The sequence below is a fragment of the Epinephelus fuscoguttatus genome, linkage group LG8 (genome assembly GCF_011397635.1).
Source record: "Epinephelus fuscoguttatus linkage group LG8, E.fuscoguttatus.final_Chr_v1".
Taxonomy (NCBI): Eukaryota; Metazoa; Chordata; class Actinopteri; order Perciformes; family Serranidae; genus Epinephelus; species Epinephelus fuscoguttatus.
Genome location: NC_064759.1, coordinates 18504769 through 18525968, shown reverse-complemented (window position 1 = coordinate 18525968; position 21200 = coordinate 18504769). Strand labels below are relative to the sequence as shown.

Sequence of the window (21200 nt, the reverse complement as noted above, 5' to 3'; positions counted from 1 at the left end):
ACCACAGTCCACCACCACCGCTGCCCGTCTGGCTGAGAGCCTGGAGTAACCTCCTGGATCTCTGCCCATGTTATCAGCCTCTGCTCCCAGCCTCATCATGCTGCTATTCATTATGGCCATCTGAGGACAGGGAGAAGGGGCAGGGGAGATCAGCAGAGCTTGTCCTCATGGTGCACCTTTGCTGAGATGAAACCTTGAGACTGGATGTTAAGTTTGCTTCTGAAAATACTGTGGCAATGTGTGAGAAGTTAGAGGCAGGTAACTCCTTGCGGATGTGTCATCTCTCATCAGAATCTTGCTCAAGGCTGGTTTTTACTGAGGCAAGACCACTGAACAGGACCTCACATTGGCTCGCCCCACCTGTTTCCTTACATAAAGCCAAGATTGAGTAGACCATTAATGCTGATTGTTAAATTTATCCCATTAAATACTTAGAGGAAGAATTCTTCAGTTGGCAGGCACATGATTTTTACCCGCCCAAAACTATCTAGGCGTGTCATTTATATCATCAAATATAATCAAAGACCAAAATAGTGGCACATGTCCAACGACATGCATTCGCATTTTTGCCTTTCTGAGAAACCAGTCTGTTGTCAAAACTTGTTGTATTGCATAACGCAGACTCTGTCACCTCTTGGAGTTCAGCCGTAATCACAAGCACCTGACTTGACACCTTAAGCCTGTCCCATTAAAGTGAACTCTGCAAAGGTGTGTCTCCAGGTAGACTTCACAGTTGCACCAAGAGCCTTCAACCACAGGGCCTCTTTATCTTTAGTGCCAAAGTCCTAGTCTGCTATTTATGAAACTGCAAATTAGGAGGGGGTTGACAGTGGCAGTCTGAGGTCCCGGGCTATTTCAGGCCACCGGCGAGACATGGGGCCCACTCCAGGTAATGACGGGGCATTAGGTAAGTCGTTTTAAGCAGGCAGCCATAATGTCAGTAACAGGGCTGACCTGGTTTCAGTCAGAGGCAGAGTAGTAATGTAAACATACACTTAGGAGTCACATGTACAAACAGGAGCCAGCATATGGAAATTTTCACTCAGCAGCTTTTGTGTATGTATAGTACAAGCCTAATTTCTGATGCAACCATCTACCTTGGCTATTGCAATAACTGTGTTCAACTTTTAAGTGAACTTGGCTCGTCAAATGAGAATCCCATTTAAATTTGCAGGCTTTTGAATACAAAATGAAGCACTGTGGAATATTTTTTGTTGTTGTTGGGAATGTGACAGAAATTTACATGCAAATTATTTCATTAAGATAGTTACGGAATAAAAAAAAAAAGGGGTGTGGACACATAAAACGTTTTCTGTTTCACGAGAGCTTAATAGCAAAGACCAAGCTTGACAAGGTTAATGTGAAGTCACATGTTCAGTTTCAACCCCTGAACCCAGCAGCCAAAAAAACACGCTACTTCCCCTCTTCACTTGCGCACAGCACAGGTGCACTCTCATACATGTAATTTTACAATCATATCAGGCAATTATATTTGACAGCAGCATTTGCGAGTTGGGAAACATTATTTGTATCATCCACTACATTTTCATCTCAATCAACAATATCACGCACGAGCAAAGCGCCGGATGCAAAACAGTCTGCTGTTGTGTTGATGTTGTGGCAGGGAAAGAGAAAAAAAAGATAAAAGAATTGTTGGTAAGCTGCTGATGAAATAAAATGAAATTAAGTGGTATAGCTTGGCAGTTTGCGTAGGAGGCAGGCGGGCGGGGGGTTGGGTTGGGGTTGATGGCTTGATGATGGGTGCTAGACAGCCAATACACCTAGACAGTGCCATTAAGCTCCTATAAATACCTAATGGCTTCTGACTTCTAGGAAGGCTGCAGTATTCTGAGGTCATGCCTTCCTAATCACGTCCTTACTGGAGGGAAGTTACGTAGAATTTTGTACTTGTGAACCTGATTACACTTTCCACAGTCACTCCTGAGGTGTAGATTAATGGTGACTTCACTGGCCTCTATTTTCCAATGTTCTGTAACCGTAACCCAATTGCCAGGATGAATGGTGGCATTGTACAGTTCTGCAAACCAGGGATATGTTACATTTTTAAATTATCATGAAGCAGATATGTTGAACTTTACATTTCAGCAGTGATGTTGTTAACAGGGAGAAAAGCCACTTGGTTATGGTGAGGAAAAGATCGTTTTGGCTTAAGATACTCGTTTTTGGTGGCACAGTTGTGACTGAAAATGCAGCTACGTGTTGCTAAATAACAATCAGGCCTGCAGTGTCACGCTACCCACGATCCCCTCCACCTCCTGATGATAAAGCCAATATGTATTTAGACCTACATCACTTTAGAAATGTTCATATGATGCGTATAAAACGTACAAAAGTAACACATCCGTGCTCTGCAGAAATGTACAGTGCCCACATTTTCTCCTGGCAACTTGGCCGGAAACTAAGCCGATCCAACAGTGGAATTTGCTGGATGCTGAACTGAAGTTAGCGATTGTCTCTGAAGCCATGTATTTATCGTTGTGTTTTATGTCTCTCTGGCTAATTATATCTAAATATATCCACGGGTGCATGTGGACGCATACTGCATTTGTGCGTGGGAGAAGCACATGTCAATTGCAACAAAGCGTCAGGGTTGGCAGTGTTGTGTGTGCATGTGTGTGTGTCTTTGTGGGGGCTAGTGCAGGGGGAGGGGCTGTCTACTTCTATAGGCGTGTATGTTTGGGCCCGCTGATTGGTCTGACAGCGTGTCAGTGCAGAGAATGCTGTGTAGTCTTGCTCTTGACTTCATAATGCCTCTAATGGTGGGGTTTAAATGCATCTTGGTGTGGGGATTGCCCTGTAGGCGCCCTGAAGTTGATTAACTTCAAGGGGGTTGCATACTGCCAATGTAATGCTGGGAGGGTCTGGTTTGTTGTATGTATAACCGTGTGTAGTTATAGGATACACAAGTCCACATTACGTAAATGCTTTTAGTGTATGGATCAGCTTTAAATAAAAATGAGTGATGCATGCCTCCAAGATATCACAGTATGCTGTGGGTAATTGCAACCACAGTGCATCTGTGAAGAATTTGTCGCTTTCTTCCTGCTTTAATGTACAACACATAGCTTTCCCTGTATGTGTTTACAGGGTTTTTTCCGGCGCTCGGGGCATGTCAGATGCCAGGGGATTGCGCAGCAGGTCGGCAAGGGTGCCAGGCAGTCACTCAGACACTTTAATCCAAAGCGACTAGACTGTTATTTATAAAGTGTCTTTAGGTAGCGGGTCTGTGCCGGGCCAGCAGGGCAAGAGGTCATGTGGCTTCCTTTAATGAAAGAAATCAGACAGACCAGAAATGATAGAGCTAAAAAAAAATCGAGAGAAATGTGACAGCGACTGCAGGGCAGAGAAGGGAAAGACGAAGTGCATGTGAGGAAATGAATAGAAGAGAAAGAAAGATGTCTCTCTGGGTATATGTATAGTCTTATCTTCTGTAAAGGCACAGAACCCCTGTCTCCACAGGCAGTAGTATTTATAACAGTGCTGGATCATATCACTTTATCTAATTGATTTATAGGTAAAGAGACAGACAGACTCTCGTAATCCTGTCACTATGCACGGGCTCCAGCAGCTGCAGTAGAGAAACACTTGTCAAATATGAGGGATATGAATGTCAAATGTGCAGCAGAGAGCGTGTTTGACGGAAGCTTAGCATGAAGTGGAGAGACTTGAAACTTTCTAAGTGTGTGGTGTTGCCTGCGCGCGCCCGTGTGTGTGTGTGTGTGTGTGTGTGTGTGTGTGTGTGTGTGTCCGTGTGTGTGTGTGTGTGTGTGTGTAGGAATGCATGCTAGTGCCGCTTGTTGATGGTTGGGGAGTCTGGAGAGACTGGAAACTATCCTAGACTTCAGCTGATTCATATTTTATCCTCCGTCTTGGCTCAGGGGAGCAGAGTAATTTGAGAGTGTGACAGACAGACAGACACACACACACACACACGCACACACACATAAATGCACACACACACACTTGCACACTCAGAAAATGAGAGCATATGATACATGCTGGACAGATTTATGGTGTAGGATTATGAGCACCTTACATCTCCCCTTGGCTCCTGCAGCCGGAGCCAGGTTGGGTTCAGGCAGTATATTCGGGTTGAGTCGGGTTTCTGAAGCCAAGAAGCCCGTTCTCACTGCCTTTTCCCCCTGCAGCCGTCAGGCAGCCGTGGCAGTTCATTTCTCACTGAAAATGATTAATGTACATGCAAATTACCAAAGCATGGGCACGCATTCAAATACGGGAGACAGCAATCAGGAGACGGTAATATGAAAAACAATATAATTTTGCCTTTGATATTACTTCGCTCTCTCCTATCACTCCATCTAGCAGACACCCATGTTATCTCTTCTGTTATCTCTCCGCCTTTCTCTCTCCATCCATCTATTAGACATCCTATACATTTTTTCTCTGCTCGTGGTTTTCGGCACGAGGGCCAATTGAGGTGAGGAGTCTTTCTCAAGGGATCTTTGGCGTCAGTCTCCTGCCAGTGATCGAGACCGCCTTAAGCAGCGTGCCTCCTCTCATCTAAGAGAAATCTCCTATCTCACATTATCTCAAGAGATAATAGGATAACAATGCTGGATTTTCCTCAGCTCGACTCCTCTCAGCTACTGGGTCTCTTGGAGCAGAATACAAGGGGATGAGACCGTCAAGTTCCCAATTCGACAGGGTTGAACTAATTTGGATGTTCTTCTCAGCTGAACTGAACTTCAGCTGTTGAAGCATTTCTTACCAAGCCTATTACCCATGGCGCTGCAATTTTTGTTTTTATTTTTTTTTAGAGCCGTTTGGTGACATTTCTCAGAATATTTAATACCCCTTTCAGTTCATTTAGTTTTCCTAAACCGGAATAGCACAGTGAAGCAAAGAGAAATTGTCATTCTTTTCCCATTGCACTATTTAGGGTGATGGTTTTCGACTATTCCCTCTGGCTCATGCACACACACACACACACACACACACACACATTTGCACAACACACTTGTGCCTCCTCAAACCACCCATGGAGGAACACTCTGTTCTTGGGTGGGGTGAACCATTTTTTGGGGAGAGGAGGGGGCTGACCGAGAGCGGAAGCGACTTTCTGCGGTGCTGTTTTGCTGTCTGATTTGTTTTGAAACCTGTCTGACTCGCGGCGATTGGCTCATGTGGAAGGCGTGGCTCTGTTTGGTAAGCGCCCACGGAGTTTTTGGCAAAACCGTTCACAGCTGCAGGGACAGAATGTGGTGTGTGTTTCTCTCTGAGGCTGTGTAAGTTTGGTGTCATGGAGATTTGATTGGGGGGGGGGGGGCAGCCTTTAGTGCTACACACCAGTGCTGGGTGATTAGAACACATCTCCTTTTATTTCCAGGGAATGGGTTATGCAACTGGGGAGGGGACAGTGAGGTCTTCTTCTGTTGAGGGAACTATATGCAGCCTCTTGGCATCTGCAAACCACAGACATGTTAGATTTGTATGCTTCATAGGTATCATATCTAGTGATTAAGATGACATGTATATGAGCCAAGTTTCTCATCAGGAGAAGGTTGGATGGTGGATGACACGATATTTTTTAACGACAGGTTGGGGCATTTTCAGCCATGCTTGGAGCGACCAAAGGGGTGCTTTTTAAAATGAAAGGTCGGTACATTACTAGACGTATTTGTGACGACAAAAGTGGGTATTTTTTAACGAGAGTTAGGGACATTTGTCATTGTGTTAGTAGCGTCAAAAGTGGGTATTTTTTTAACGAGAGATTGGGACATTTACAGCTGTGTTTGTAGTGACCAAACTCAGTATTTTTTATTGAGAGTTCAGGACGTGTACTCATCATAAGTGACAAAAGTGGGTATTTTTTAATGACAGGTTCGGACATTTCCAGCTGTGTTTGTAGCATCAAAAGTGGGTATTTTCTTGATGAGAGTATGGGACATTTCCAGCCATATTTGTGGTGACAAAAGAAGGTAGTTTTTTACCAACAGGTTGGGACAGTTCTAGTGGTATTTGTGGTGACAAAAGCAGGTGTTTTTTAACAGCAGGACAGGACATTTCCAGCTGTGTTTGTAGCTACCAAACCAGGTATTTTTTAACAAGAGTTCAGGACATTGTGGCGCTGTATCAGCAACCAAATCAGATATTTTTTAATGAGAGGTCGGGACATTACTAGCTGTATTTTTGGTGACTAAAGCAGGTAGTTTGTAACGACAGGTCGGACATTTCCAGCTGAATTTGTGGTCACAAAAGTGGGCATTTTTTAACAACAGGTTGGGACATTTCCAGCTGTGTTTGTAGCGACCAAACCGGGTATTTTTTAACGAGAGTTCAGAACATTTTAGCTGCGTACAAGCAACCAAACCAGGTATTTTTTAATGAGAGGTTGGGACATTTCTAGCTGTATTTTTGGTGAAAACGGAGGTAGTTTCTAACAACAGTTTGGGACATTTTCAGCCATATTTTTGGTGACAAAAGAAAGTAGATTTTTACCAACAGGTATGGATATTTCTAGTGGTATTTAAGGTGACAAAAGCAAGTATTTTTTAATGGCAAGGCAGGACATTTCCAGCTGTGTTTGTAGCAACCAAACCGGGTATTTTTTAATGAGAGTTCAGGACATTTTCGCTGTGTATGAGCAACCAAATCAGATATTTTTTAATGAGAGGTCGGGACATTTCTAGCTATATTTGTAGAGACAAAAGCAGGTAATTTTTAACAACAGTTTGAAACATTTCCAACTGTGTTTGTAGCGACCAAACCGGGTATTTTTTTAACAAGAGTTCAGGACATTTTAGCTGTGTAGGAGCAACCAAACCAGGTATTTTTCAATGAGGGGTTGGGACATTTCCAGGGAAGACAGTGGCGACCAAAGAGGGTATTTGAAGCCCAAAACATAACGTTTTGCTAACGTTATCCAAGTGTTTTTTGTGCCTAGACCTAACCCCACATTTAGTACAGTGATGTCACAACATAAAATTAAAAGTTGAAACACAGAGAAATGTTAAGTTTCAACATATCTGCTACATATGAAACATATATATGAAACATATTTGTGATTTGCAGAAATGTACAATATCAACATTTATTTTTGCGATTGGGTTGCTGTATGTTTGGACTCACAGGGAGCTTTAGGCAGCCAGAATGAGAGGGTGTTCCTGCTCAATTTCTCTCCATCCACATCCGATTGACACTAGTACCCAAGTGACTTCTTCTCCTACTAATAAAATCTCTATTAATTGCTATATATATTATATATATATTATATATAAATTGCTATTGCAATTAATATTATATATTAATTGCTATTGCTATATTATGCTAGTTTAGGGAGAGGGTTCACATATCCTTCTCAGCTAAGTAACATTACTCCCAGAATACACTTCTTAGAATTAAACATTTTTCATTCATGACCATGAATTCTTCCCAAAATGACTAATAGGCAATAAATGACTCATCATCTAATAACTGGCTCGCCTTTCACAAATGAAATACCACAGTATGCTGTTTCTCAATGTAATGCGGTTAAGAAAATACCCATTGTTATTACACATGCTTGATCAGTAGAGCACACTGAATGGACAAGAGTCACTCATTGAAAACGATGCATCTGCTGTGTGAGATATTTGGCATTTTTCAAATTCAGTCAAGTGTTTTGTTGAAGTCGCTTATTCTAATACAGAGAAAAGTCTGTCAGTTTCAATCTGATGGCAGCATATGAAGTTATTTTGTCCCAGAGAAATGTTATTTGTATTGCAAATGTTGTAAATGGCTTCGGATATTCACTTCGGCGTGCGAATAAAATGTGTTAGCCCTTGTGGTGCTTGAAATTTCAGTCTCCGTGTGTAGCGGCATGCTTGTTGCTCATCTGTGTCAATGTGCATAATGTGTGATTGTCGTTGTGTGTGTGTGTGTGTGTGTGTGTGTGGATGTTTATGAGTGAATTTCTCTCCCCTTTTCCCTGCATCAGTGTATATGAGTGTGTGTCTGTGTGTGTGTGCATGTGGGTGTGTTGGGGGGGGTTGATGGGCTCAGTGGGAGCCCGGGTCCCGGGGGAACAGCTCTCGTTAATAATTCAGACGAGGCTCATTATCAAGGCAGCGCAGATTTCTCCCTGATTCCACCTTAATTGCAGGCAGGCTGCTCCACTCAGGCAGGCGGTAGTCACGCTGGGTCGACTCTCTCTGTCTTTTTCTCTACCACTACAGGGCCTGCTCTGCTCCACTCTGTTCTGCTCCGTCTCCAGTACTCACCCCTATCACAGCAAGACGGCCTCGGGCTAGCCTACTCCATATTAGCGTTCACCTTAATAGCTGTAATGTACTATGTACATGCTATTTCTTTGTACTTAAAGATGTGCCTCATATATTTCTGATTAGAAGCAGACCATGCACTGTTTGGGCATCGCTATGGAATGTTTGGTTTTGTGGGCCAACAAAGACCTGCTCGACGATGTGGTTGGTTGTAGAGCTGAAAGAATAATGGACCATATCAGCTGATCAGCACAGAACGAATTGGCAGCTATTTTGATAATCAATGAATCATGTCTGTAATTTATCAGAGTTAAATGCCAAATGTTTGCTGTGTGAAGTTTTGCTGCTTGAACGGAATATTTTTGCTTTTTTTTTTTCTGACATTTTGTAGACGAGGGTTACTCAACTTGCTCCGCCTGGGGGTCCGTTTTTTGCAAAATGATTGGAGACCACGAGCCAGTTAATAAACAAACATTAGTAATATTTATCAGTATATATAATAAATGAATTGCCTGTTTGATTGATTGAATGAAATAATGGATATAGCTTCCCTAGAGTCACCCATTGGCTCAGGACTGCTGTTTTGAAGCCTTGAAATGTGGCATTTCAGCTGTTGCCATCTTGATTTTTTGGAGCCAGAAGTGACCATATTTGGATGAGAGCGCAGGGATGTGGAGGAGTGAGGAGTGGATCTGACTCAAAGACTGTAGTGACGCCTTGCAGACGGCCTGTCACTGCAGCAGCCCTGTCCTTAAATGTGCTTATCTTTAAAATGTAATGGGGTGAGTTGTATAAAGATTCACCCCACGTACAGTTGTCATGAATGTCATGAAACCTGTTTTTTTTTTACCAGGCTGTCAACATGTTTATTTATGCTATAAAGTTGGGCTATTTTACATGAGTGTCTGTGGGGATTAACAGGCTTCTGGAGCCAGCCTCAAGTGGCCGTTAGAGGAACTGCAGTTTTTGACACTTCATTATTGGCTTCATTTTTCAGCTCTGGAGGTTGCTGCTTGTTTTCAGCTGGTCCATACTCCTCTTTGCCAAATCCAGTCGCAACCACCCTGCACAAGTCAGGTGTATGCAGGGGTGTTTCTGGGATTTGAGGACAATCGGGGCTTAGCTTGGACCTCTGTCAGGGGGTCCAGGGATCCATCCTGGGCACTGTTTTTTTTTTTTTTAACATAAACATGCTCCATTTGATGCCTTGTATGGACTCTGACACCTTATTTACATTCAAAGTACAAAAATAATCCCCATTATGAATCAGTCGTGGCCCAGATTTGACCCATAGACCATAACTTGAGTTAAAATGACCTTTATTGATCAGGTAAACAATCACTAGTTGCAGCCCATATGATTTACGTTTCATTATGACTGAAGCATCATTGTGTGCTTGCAGATCCGTCTAAAACATAAGCTATATAATGCCTTACGATGATGCACACGACACAAAGCCTAATGTGTTTTGCTGTGGTTACACGCTTTGTGAAATATTATAATGGCAAGTTTATCCTTGAAATAGCCTATAGCATATTATCATACTGATGACACTATAGGACGTGTGTTGCCATGATTGATACCGGGCTACAATAATACTCCTCTTCATGCCCATCTATAGGCTTATGTAATGTATCTTGTCTTCATAATTTACACTGACTGATGGGCTCCCATTCAGTCCATTCACTGAAGCCCCGCTGAGAGAGCAACATAATGGGCCTGATCTTGTCATACATGTATATGAATATTTCAAATCAAGCCATTGTAACTAGATGGGGCTTTAGATAAACAACACAGATGCTTCTTCGTCTTTGCTCTCGCTATAAGATGAAGTGCGCTCTGAGCTGTATTTCTCTCCCGGCCACAAAACTCGCTTCCCACAAATCATGGTGCCCATATTTCCTAATTCAATTTTTCTCTTCGTCGGATATCTCTTCCTGTATGCAAGGGATTGATGGCCGTGTGCATGTGTGCAAATGTGTGTGTTTACGTGCACGTATATTGCTGTGCCTGTCCCTGAGAAAGAGATGATGTATACCGAGCTAAACGGTGTATTTCACAACGCTCCATCTCCGGACCCTTCCTGGCAGCCACGTGACGGGTCCCTCGCTCCTGTCTGCCTGTCCATCAAGCCCCTGTCATGAGCCAAAGGATTGCAGGAGGGGAAAGGAGAGCGTATGAGGGCCGTCGATCAGTTTACCTGAGCTCGGCGGTCCCGGCAAGTGATGGACGGAGCCGGCTCACAAAGGGAAATGTAGTTAACGTTGACTGATCGGAGCAGGTGGATAGAAAAAATAGGAGGGCAGCAGAGAGGAGGAGTAGCAAGAGTTATGTTCAGGAAAGATGCTTGTTATGCTAATGGCTGGTGGATATGCTGCGGCTGGGGCGTGCGCCCACGGCTGATGGATGGAGCTGTGGAGGTCACCTCGGGTAGCGGCTGGTCAGGAACTGGCGCAGCAACCCCGCTGAGCTGTAATGTCTGCTCACCTGAGCTGAAAAGAGGAACTGACCTTGGGAAGAAATCGCTTTACATGTGTGGCTCTGCCTGGGCGTGTACATTTGTATGTGTAAAAACAAGCCATGTGTGAGCAAATCTGCGTGGGAGCCAGCATATGTGTGGGGAGGTTACAGGATTGGGGCGAGGTTGTTGGGTTATGAGGTGACTGTGAGACCAGCTGGGATTGAGGGGGAAGGGGGGTGTGTTTTTGTGTGTTTGAGGGGAGGTATGGTCAGATGCGGGGAGGGGGGGATTGAAATTCTTCCCTCCCCAATTGGATTTGTATGTCACTGGCTTGAATCTGGGTCAGGACACTGGGTCCGGTGTTTAGTATGCTGACCGTGTGAGGTCTGAACTCCGAGTCTGCTCATAGCCCTGAATGAACCCAGCACGTCTGCCTCGCTCTGTCTCCTCTCCCCCTTTCTCTCTTTCTCTTGGACCTTTTTTTTCTTTCATCTCCGTCTCTTCCCCCTCTTTCTCCTTCGTTTTTTCTCTCTCTCTGTGCCGAGAGCCTTTTTCTATCCCCTCCTCTGTCTCTCTGCCTTTTTTCTTTCCGTACCCCAGGCTTTTTTTTCATACCCTTCTTTCTCGTGCTCTCTTTTTCACTGTCAGTCACTCACGGCCTTCTCTTCTCTCCTCACTTGTTCTATTTCACACTCTCAGTCCTCCCCACAAAGTAGCCTTTTTATCACTCATTTCCCTCTTCCCTCGCTCATTTCTCCTGCTCCTTTCATGTGCTTTTGAAATCCCCTTTTCATCTTTAGCTCTCTCTTTCTCTCTCTCTCTTGCCTGCTCTCTCCTACACACACACACACACACACACACACACACACACACACTGGCTCATTCAGTCATTCCTTTATTATCCCAAAACTAAAGTGATAAATGGCTCTCTTTCTTCTCCGTAAATGTCACTCGGGGAATTGTCTCTGCTCATTGATTGACTGGAGTAGAAGGATGGCCACACATGCACGTGCGCCAGTCGCGCACACACGTGCACAAAAGGGAAAGACAGAAGAAGAAGAGAGCGACGGGGAAATGATCTATCATTAGAAGTACAGCTTGGCTGGGACTGCAGCCGTCAGGGTTAACATCTGGCCCTCACAGGTCCAGCTTTCTCTCAGAGGCTGATGCATCATTTGAAGAACTGGTGCGGTTGGTTTATAATGAAGCATCAATTCTCAACAGGACTTGGCATTCACGGGAGTGCCGGGAAGCGGGAGCTCGACAAGGGATCAATCACAGTTAAACAATCTGAGCAGGCAGGCCGGGCCAGTCTTTCCATTCTTTTCGTTCTAAAGTGATGTGACGCAGAATGCGTAAGCGTTATTCCCAGTCTGATCATTTGTCTTTTGCATATCCTTAAGTGTCAGAAAAGTGGCGGCCAAGGAAATAGGCATCAGAGCCGTTGCTCAGACTAGACGGTGTGCCACATGTGTGTGTAAGTAAGTAGGGGTTAATAATGCTCAGTCATTTTCTTAATGTCTCATTCACCCTGGCTCAGGGACTCGAGCCTGATAAAGGTCAAGACTACTGGTGGTTGCACGTCGTCTTCCCTTATTTCATTCTCTTCACTGCACAGCAGGGAGGAGGGAACCATGAAGAAAGAAAAGTCCGCAGCCAGCGACAATCCGCGTCTCTTCATTCTCAGAACCAGGATAAAGAGATTTAATAGGGAGACAGAAGGGAGACGGGGGCGGCCGGCTCAGTCAATGAAGAGGGGATGAAAATATTAAATTGATAGAGAGGCAGAGATAGAAAGACAAGGAGAGGGAAGTGAGGAAAATGGAGAGGGAGAGGAAAATGAGAGCTGGAATAGTAGGGAGTAGATTATAGGGCATCCAAGCAGGACTGGAAGCCAGACTTGGCTGCACTTCAGCTACACTCTGCACTTTTCAGCTCAAGTGTGCGTCCATTAGTGCACTCCCATTGCACTCAGAAAGCCATGCACTCTGAGATGCAACACACACACACATGCATGCACACATGCACACACAGACAAATTTCTCATATGCCGTTCATACATGCAGAGCCCCATATACGCACAGTACAGTAAGCTTACAGTGTCCTCACACACATTTACCCAAAAAGCTACGCTGACCTAGTCCTGCTGCGCCTCTCTCTCTCTCCCCCTCTCCCTTTCTCTCTCTCGCGCACACACACATTCATGATCCCTTCACTAGCCACCAGATTGCTTCCCGTCAAAATAAATAATTAAATGTGTGCAATAACAGCTTCCGAAAAAAGATCCCTCAATTAGTGCAAAATGGGTAAATGGCATGGGGGTAGGAGCTGCGGGGGGGGAGTGGTATTTCGGGAACACACACACCCACCCACACGCATACATATACGCATACACACAATCTATTACATAAGGCATGACCCAAGAAGGTTTTTACGCAGTTGTGCAAGGGTAATTTCCCCCCTCCCCTTTAGCAATCAGCTTAGCAAAGTCTTTTCTCAAATCCTTACAAGTGATCCATGCCCAAAGACCGGCCAGGGAGAGATCTAGATGAGTGCCAAGAAGGTGCAAGAAGGGCAGCTGAGGGGATGCTGCAAGGGTCAAGGCTGTGTGTGTGTTTGCGGGGCTGTCTTTGTACATTTCCACGGCTGCGCTATCTGGAATGGTGATTAGGAAAAAGGTTGTAACTCATGCAAGGGATTTTGTGTGTGTGAGAGAGATAGAGATACAGGGCTAGACGCTGGTGTTCCTCTTGAAAAAGGTGTGTGTGAGCGTCAGGGTAGTGGCAGAGGATGCGTAGTGAAGGGCACAGGTTGCGATGTAACCTGGCAATGATGAGAGTGGAAACTGTAGGGGAGTTATGTGTTTATTGACAGGGATTGGCCTAGTGGGGAGCTTTACAGCCTGTTTGACCGTGAAGATCAGTAATTACATTGGAATTGCCAAATCCCCTCATGGAAATAAAAGCATAATTTAAGACTTTAATAGGGCTGCAACTAGCGATTATTTTCTTTATATCCTAATCTATGGATTATTCTAATTGATAGATTAATTGTTTAATGCATAAAATGAAGAGAATAGGGACAAAAGCATAATGCAAGCATCAGAAGACCTAGGGGTCATCCTCTCCGTTTCCCATTTGCCACTTTTCAAACCATCTCCAAGAAACGGAGGCTTCAGCAGTTTCAGGGTTTGCCTCGTAGCTACCACGCTGTCCTCTGTTGCACCTGGCCGGTCACGTGTTCCTTTTGCAAATGCTCACATGCCAGTTTCATTTCTGACTCCATGCCACGCCAAAAATCTTTTAGCAGCGCTGGCATCTGGCCAGATTGTACTGTTTTCATCAGCAGGGCTATAATACTAAACTAGGCTCACAGCAGGTGCCAAAAGCAAGCTCGCAAATGTTTCACTGGGACAAATATATTACAGAATAGGCCTAATCTGTGTGTGATAAATGCTACGACAGTACAGCAAACAGATGGATCCCTGAACCTGGAAACCTACTGAGTAAGCAAACTAGGGCAGAATTAGCACTTGCGCTAACACAGCTAGCTTTGTCAAAGCTGTGCTGTTTTTTAAATGTCAGGCATGTTTATGCTAGTATTCAGCAGCACAGGTCACAGACCTGGAGGGACAGAAGGAGATCAGAGCGATCACTCTGACTAAAGAGAGAGGGAGTCAGTGAGGGGAGTGATAGAGGGAGGCTGACGGTGGAGTGGTGCACGAATGACTGTGGACATGAAGCATACTGACACAGAGTGTCAGATAAATGGATGGATTGATGGGTAAACGTACAAATGAATAAGCTGATGGTTGAAGGAGTGAAGAGCTGGCACGAACAACATGCAGGGGATGAAGTGCCGAGACGGAGTGTGTAAGTGACGGTAAAAGAAGTGAAAAGAGCTCGTGTCTCACATGTGTAGAACAGTTGTTTCACCTTGCTGCGGTTAAGAGTAGGTCAACTTGCAATGATGCTTAGTGCAAGGAGAGGAGCGGCTGTGCGATGCAGAGTGGGTGAAAATGGGAGCAATGGGCTGAAATGGAAAGATGTAAGCGGAGAAGGGAAGTAGGATGGATAAATCTGGAGCTGGGGAAATGAAAAGCTGCAACGCACCGTGCTTAAGTGAGGGCACAGCTTGAGAGATATGGGGAGGGACAGAGAGGGTCAATCAGAGATGCAGGGTGAGAGGGGGTAAGATGGATGGAGGGAGGGAGAGTGACAGAGGGGAGAAAATGACAGAGGAGGGGGTCTTTGCGGTGGGGCGATTGCGTGACTGAGAGGAAAGTGCACTGCTGTGTGTGTAATGCTCTCAAGACGGATATTAAGACGCGCTGCCCGACTCACACAGTCACTGCCCCTCTCTCCCCTCTTCTCCTTTACTCTCCTCCATTCTGCTCCCTCTCTTGCTCCCTCCGCGTCCACTAATGATCCTCGCGCCCTGCCACACTGCCAGGCTGAGTGATGCCCACTGACAGTCGCACTCAGGCGGAAACGCTGCAACCCCCCCACCCCCTTCCAGGAGTGCTGTGACACACACACACACACACACACACACACACACACATAATATGCAGAGGTGTAGCACTTTCTCACATACATGTATCAGCTCATGCAAAGCTGCTGACAGATGTGTGTGTGTGTCTGTGTGTGTGTGTGTGAGTATATGACCATTGCCCTCGCTGCAAACCCCGTCGTGGTGCTCACAGTCACGCGCTTACTGTAAATATGCCTCCATCCAGCTGCATCTGTCTTCAGGAATTTTCATGTGATGGATAGACGTGGGCCATCGAGGTAATCACAGGGTACAGCTAGCTCGATAATGATGCTCCCCAGTCTGCCTTTTGGCCTGTGAGCTTGATGACAAACGAATTTCTGAGAGCGAACATGGTGAAAATGAGAAAACAATACACAACAGATAATAGATTTGGAAGTCAAGAATTGCTCACGAGAGATGCGAAATGGTTTGCATATTGCTAAGCCACACAGACTTTCTCATTTTGTCTCTGCAGGTACGGCGTCAAAGTTGCAGATTAGTCATTTGACATACTGCATATGAAATCCACTTTATTTTGCAATTTAGATGACAGAATTAGACAAAGGGTGATAAATGCACTGGAGTATCCTGTTGACAGCAAAGTGAAATCTTGAACTCAACCTCTTAAAGTACAGTGAGCATTGCCAATGCAGTCCCTTCTCAAAGGTTAATTCCCCTCTCAGTACCTCCGCTGGTTTCCCTCCATCATACCTAGAATGTTGGCAGTCGAGACAGGGAACGGGGGGGAGAGAAGGGGAGAGAAAGCCGCCTGTGGTGCTGCTCATTTTTAAGTTACAGTCTGTGGCTGGGGCCCAAATACATGAGCGCATCCTATCGAGGCGGCATTTGTAGGTAAAAAATAGAAGTCTTTAGTAGTAGGACTTGTTCCCTCTTTTTTTTAGATGGCCTATATATGGTAAGCTTTCCTTTATACATCACCTTTGGCTGATCTTGAGGGAAGAATACAATGGTTCCTCAGGCAGAGAAGGAAATTCCAACACCTCGCAGCATAAACTAAGAAGATGTATAAAACGTCTCCTTAATGTGGTAACTTTAATGTTAACTCTTCTTAAATACATTTACTTGAAAAAGTAAAATGTAAGCAAATGATGAGCAATGTTGGCAACTAACTGCCATGGAAATTTCACTCAGGCAAATACAATTAACAATTAGAATAATGCAAAAAAAGAAAGAAGACATTTTCAGTTAATTATATAGGTTTGTCAGATATAGCATCCTAACCTAGCTAATAGCCTAATAGCTGCTGTGATCAACATACAGTAAGCCTTGCAGTAGGTTAAAGTCTTTCTCAAGACACCATTTTAAGTATATAGAAGTAATGATACTAATACTAATATTTTCGTTAACATGATTTTTTTTCTCACATAACAGTAAAAAAAAATTGAGGGAAGCAGATTTACTCTCTGTTATTGAGAATTTTGCTTGCGTTTGGTTTTGCTTTCCGCTTTCCCCAGTGCGGCTTGGACATTTTGCCAGTGAAAGAGCAGTAAGCACCAAAATGGCTAGCATTAGCATTAGTGGAAACGTCGGAAAGATTCAGCCGTCCATGTCTGAGCTGCAGTCAGACCCAGACTGAGATAAGGACTCTGTTGTGCACCAAAATTGTCAACTAACAGACATATCAGAATGGTAAATGTTGTTAGCATTGTTTATTCATCTTGTTTGTTAGCTTGTTAGCTTCTAGAATGGGTTGGCTGACTCCGCATTAGCGTTTATGAAACATACAGTAATATCTACTAAGGTGGGGTTTTTTGGTAGATAGTGAAAGGAAGCTCCGGGGGCCATGTCCATCCAAAATCTGCATACTCTTAGCCTACAGGCTTGCTGTCAAACCTTTTACTACGCTATTGCAAACTCTTGTTCTTTGACAAGTCCACTCAGCACTGGAGGTTTCGGGTTTCTCTGCTGCTATTGTGTTCATGTATGTTTCCCATATTAGACAGCAACTGGCTGGCAGTCAGCGGGAGAAACACAATTGGGCATTTTCAGTGGACCTCATACTGCTGAACTAAACCTGGAAGCCAGAAACTGTTTTTGGTGTATGTGCCAGGTAATCTATTCCACTGGACTGAACAGGCGCTATCTTGGGGTCTGGCACTTAGTTATTATTATACATCTATCGTGACTTACCTAATCTAGTTTGTCTGGCAGATTTTAGGGAAATACACAGACATTGCCCCCTCAGTAGAGGAAATACTTCTCTAGTGACAAACCTTGTACAGATACAAGTTAGTATAGTGAAGGTCAGACATTTTAAGGGACATAAACATAAGAAAAAACAGATTTTTGAGTGGAGGGACTTTAAGTAATCACACTGTGTCCACATTATCTACAAAACTACACGATTACCTTTTACAATTAAACAAGACAACAGATCTAAAAAGCACATTGCGTTTGTTTTGAGGACACTCTGGAAAAAGTCATCTGCCTATAATATTAAGTAGTGACGCAAATTTCATCTACAAAGTCAACTTGTGGCCAACTTGTAAAACCTTCAGTTTCATAATGTACGATTTATTCGGAGAAAAAAAACCAGTTTAAAGTGAAATGCATGGTGTGCATTATATTACATGATTGCACATTAAATTTAGCTGCAGTCCCATGACGGTGTCTTGTCACAGTCTCTGCTACCTTAACCCTGCCTCCCAATTTTCCATACTTAAAACCTTCCCATCACTACCTCTCTGTCCAGCCCCTTTCCATTCCCGTACTCCTCCCTGTGAGGCACCTTCCATTTTCCCGCCCTGGTCCAGCCGATTCAAGCAGAGGCTCCGACCTATACTGCTGAGCAGAGGTTAGGAATTAGGTCACAGCATCTCACTCCTCTAATTACATGCTGTGAGTGTATGCATGTCGGTGTATGTATGTGTGTCGGTATATGCGTCTGCACGCTGGATGCTCTTAATCCGTAGGTGGCCTCTATGGTAATGGAGTGTCCTGGGAAGACGCATTAACCCGCATTTCTGTTACTCCACATGTGATCAAAATGTGTCGGTACTTGAAATGATGATGAGGAGAGGAGTCCGTGATGAGGACGCTGAGGCGAAATGAATCCCAGGGGTGAGAACGCGGGTCAGATCCAGCCATAAAAGATGCATGTGAAGCATTCACATTCCCAAAGAACAAGCTGCAGTTGAGAGGGTGCTTTGGCCTGTACACGCCCCGCAATGCAAACAGGTCAAGGTTCAGTTCGAGTCATCAGTGAGATGTAACTTCGACTTTGCCGCAGAAGTAAATGGCATTTAATGTGAAGGAGCTCTTCACCTTGCTCCTCAGAGCCGTGTGGATTGTCTTCCTGAGATGTCTCCACGCAGGGGGCGAGGAGTGACATACCTGCCTCTGCAGTTTTAATGTTCACTTGTGTTTTTGTTTATCTCGGGATGTGTGTGTGCGTTAACATGACCGAGAAATTGACGTGTTCATAAAAAGCCTGCGTGAGTCATTTTCAAGTTTTATACCCAGAGATCTTTTGTGCATCATATCAGCGGGGTGTGTGCAAAAGGGCAAGGGGGTAAACAGTTGGCATGCACTGGGAGGAGAGAAGATGAGAATGAGGGATCGTAGAGAAATTTTTTACGTGTGTGTGTGTGTGTGTGTGTGTGTGTGTGTGTGTGTGTGTGTGTGCAGGCATGCGAGTGTGAGCCAGAGTGTGTGCGTGGGAGAGGGAGTAAAAGAAAGGAAGAGTAGCGCGGGGCTAGTCTTAATTAAGTTTTCAGGAGGCTCTTAAAAGGTCATGGCACGCCGCCGCACCCCCCTCACCACCGCCACCATGCCCCGCCGAAATTTCACTTTCCCCCCTTTCCTTCCCTCCCTTCCTCCTCTCCCTCCCCTCACCTCCCCGTTGCGATCTATCCAGTCATCAGCCCCCCATCTGTGCACATTAGCCATTCATGAACACACTCATTAGGGTGGGAGTTTGAAGCGATTGTGTTCACTAGTCTGCGGCTGGAGCGTGGCGATTAATATTTCAGCGTCTCCCGTCGAGGAGCTGAGAGCAAGTTTGGCCCTCTTAGGCTAGAGAGATAGAGAGAGAGAGCTTCACCCCTCCCTTTCTCCCCCACAACCCCAACAAACCTCCCCCCCCTTCCCCTCTCAGACAGTCTCTACAACTTACAGTACGTTGCCCCCCTATTTCCATTTATTGCGCACACACTTAGGCTTTGGATACACATTTCTTGCCAGCGCACACACACAGAGACACACACAAGACCCTAACTCAAACTGACTTAATTGGGCTCTTTTTGTTTCAGGAAACGGAAAGGGGAGGGGGACGGAGATAGGAGAGGGGGTAAATCCTGTCTTTTCTTGTCCCCCATCTCCTCATTCCTCTCAGGAGTGTCTTTCTCTCGCTACCCTTCATTTTCTCTCCTCCTGAGGTCGCATTGAATTGGTCAGACTCGGGGTCGGGATGGGGGAGGTTGAGGTGGGTGGTGTTCTTAACCGTATATAACCGCACGGAGTTCATTCAGACTAAATCGATAACTCTCCCTCGTTCGTACTGTACACTGGTACTTAAAGTATGAGAATTCGAGGCAGCCAGGAGCATCATAGGTTATCAGGCAGTCAATATTTGAAGAACTGCTCCTGAATACAGAACTCACTTTAACCCAACAGGAGCTGTGCTCTCCTCTCCTTGATTTCACCAGCAACATCCTTCTGTGGTTATGTCCACACTAACGTGGACTCATTTTGAAACACATCTTTTTCTCTCTGAATGGAGACTTGGTACAAAGAAAGCAGCACTTTGAGAATCAACAGCTGATGTCTTTGAAAAAGGAAAGGTTTGAAAATGCTGGTTCTGTAACGGGGCCACGTATCCTCCTACGATGGTTTGTATGATATCTAACGAATTGATGAATGACGTAACATACTTACGTCATTCATCGTGTCGGAAAAGAAACATGGTGACAGCGTACCTTAAAATAACTTAGAGTTCACTTGGTTTCACACACGATTATGAACACTGGTCTCCTGGGGGAAAGTCCTGTGTTGTTTGCCTCTTTACACAGATTTTGGTCCTAATACTACTTACTCATTTACTCCTGTCAGTGCATTGTTTATGTGATCACAGCCTTCCCCATTATGTGCGTTATATACTAAGTACTGGCTCATGATTACGTGAGGTATAGATTAATTGTGCATCACTTTTTGTAGAAAAGTTTTCTTGTATTTTAAGCAGTTATATATAGTCATTATTCTCAAGCATTTTATTGTCATGATGTTGAAATGTTTGCAATCTCAGTACATTGACTAGCGGTCTTACGACAATAAGCCTCTGGAGACAATGGCCAATATTTACGGACATCTGGTGTAGCCGGCGGTTACCTGGAATAAGACTCCCTCCTTCGTGCCTTGGTCATTTCGGCTAATCTCTTTAAACAGATAAGTGTATTTGAATGCAGATACATTTTTAAAAACCTAATAAAAAGCTAATAGCCATTGGGCTCCAAGATATTTCGGCCAGTACTTTCTGCCTCTCCACACGGACTGTGGACGTACAGCTCAAACATCATTAGTCAATACTACTCTGACAAAAAAAAAATGGAACACAGAGGAAATTCGTACAAAGACTGGATAGATCTTTTTTTTCTATTTTTGTTTAAGCAGTTATATATTGTCATTATACTCATGCATGTTATTGTCATGATGTCCATATGTTCACAATCTCAGAACATCAACTATCGGTCTGACAACAATAAGCCTTTGGAGACCATGGCCAACATGTTTGGAGATCTGCTGTAGCCAGCGGTTACCTGGGATAACTCCGCCTTCAGTGCATCGGTCATTTCGGGTGATCTCTTTAAACAGATATTTGCATGTGAATGCAGATACATTGTATTTTGGCTGGTTCTTGTGCCTCTCCACGCAGACTGCTTACTTACAGCTCATTTGTCATCATTTGTCAATAATACTTGGACTAAAAAATGGACACCAGATACCAAAAT

At 44.5% G+C, this 21200-nt stretch overlaps 1 protein-coding gene across 1 annotated transcript in view; it reads left to right on the top strand.

Moving 5' to 3' along the window:
* Positions 1–21200, top strand: part of LOC125893840 (forkhead box protein O3-like) — a 38688-nt gene that overhangs the window by 1923 nt on the left and 15565 nt on the right. The window lies entirely within an intron of this gene.